Below are 1,884 nucleotides of genomic sequence, written 5' to 3'. Positions count from 1 at the left end.
TCCCCCCCATGGTCCCCTTGCCCCTCCTCCAGCCCCCCCCTGCAGCTCCTTACTCACTGGCACCAGAGCCCTGGTGCTGAAACATGAGGCCTGACCCACTGCATGTTTCAGCACCAGGGTGAGGGGCCAACCATAAAGATGCTCTGGCAGCCAAAGCATCTCCATGGAAGACCCAGCCTCCAGTTGCCTCAGGGCATGGTTCCAGACCGTTTTTTTCAGCTTTGATCTTTTTAGACCCCTGGATATCCAGGGGTCTAATTTTCACGCCCCTTGCAGCGCAGGGAACATTTTTCCACTACCGCATGTGCCTGTTGCCCCGCCTCAAAGGAGTTTGAGGTGGGCAAGAGCCACGTGCGCACTCGTGTGGACGCATGCCATGAGTTTTCTTTTGGTCCAATCTCCAATTTATCAAGGACTCTCTGAATTGTAACCCTGTTCTTCAGCATATCTACTCCTCCCTCCAGCTTGGTGACATCCATGAACTTGATGAGGGTGCACCCATCCAATCTTCCAGATCAGTGGTGAAGATATTGAATAAAACTGGCCCCAGACCCAATCCCTGGGGCACTCTGCTTGATACCAGCTACCAACAAAACAACAAACCATTGATTATTACTCTTTGAGCCCAACAATACAGCCTGTTTTCTATCCTCCTTACAGTCCATCCAACCCATACTTCCTTAGCTTATTTGCGAGAATGCTGTGGGAGACCTTATCAAAAGCCTTGCTAAAGTCAAGATATATCACATCACTGTTCTCTGCAACCACAGAGCCAGTCATCTTGTCATAGAAAGTAATCAGGTTGGTCAGGCATAACTTGCCTTTGGTGAATCCATGCTGGCACTTCCTAAACACCACCACCTCCTCTAAGTGGTTAGAAATGAACTTCTTGAGGACCTGCTCCATGATTTTTCCAGGAACCAAGGTGACGTTGACCAGTCGGTAGTTTCCTGATCCTCCTTCTTTCCTTTCTTAATGATGGGCACTATATTTGCCCTTTTTCAATCGTTTGGGACCTCTCCGAATCAGCGTAAGTTGTCGAAGATAACGGCCAGTGGCTCTGCGATCACATCAGCCAACTCACTCAACACCCTCTGGTGTATTGTGCATTGTCCCCATGAACCTGTACACATCCAGCTTTTCTAAATAGTGCCTAACCTGTTCTTTTACCACTGCTGGCTGCTCACCTCCTCCCCAAACTGTGCTGCCCGGTGCAGTAATCTGGGAGCTGACCTCTGCCTGTGAAGACTGAGGTGAAAAAGGCATCGAGAGTCCTTCAGTCTTTTCTGCATTATCAGTCACTAAATTGCCTCTGCCATTCAATAAGGGACCCACACTTTCTCTGATCTTCCTCTTGTTGATGACGTCCTTGTAGAAACCCTTCTTGTCACCCTTCATTTCCCCTGCTAGCCGCAACTAGTCCCTTGCTAGCCCCGGGAGTGCTGCCACCACGGAGGGAAGGATGGGGGCTCCCACGGTTCAGGGCAGTTCACGGCCCTCCCCAGGCCATGGGCAGGCTCCACTGGGGAAAGAAAGGAAGAACTGAGCCCCTGGCCGTGGAAACCCCGACACTGATTTCAATTAAAACCCCACCCTGTCGATGTAGGGGCATAGAAGCCACGCGTGCAAGCGCCCTCAGTGTCTCCGGGAGTCAGTGAATCCGACCTGCTTGTGCCCTTCCGTCACACTGAGGTACTGTGGGGGAGCCCGGCCCCAGCCTCAGCCGGCAGCCCCGCTCCCGCTCCCGCGACGGCGCCAGCCCCCGGCGGTTTCTCGTTCCCCGAAGCAAAGCGCGGGCTGCCGGCACGACTCGCACCCGCCTGGCCGGGGTCCCGCGACGGGGCGGGACGGGACGGGACGGGCGGGGCGGCCTCGGGGGACCCG

This window comes from Crocodylus porosus, unplaced genomic scaffold (assembly GCF_001723895.1).
Source record: "Crocodylus porosus isolate Cpor-Errol unplaced genomic scaffold, CroPor_comp1, whole genome shotgun sequence".
NCBI classification, from domain to species: domain Eukaryota; kingdom Metazoa; phylum Chordata; order Crocodylia; family Crocodylidae; genus Crocodylus; species Crocodylus porosus.
The sequence above is the reverse complement of the archived record's forward strand: the minus strand, read 5'-3'. Positions refer to the sequence as shown.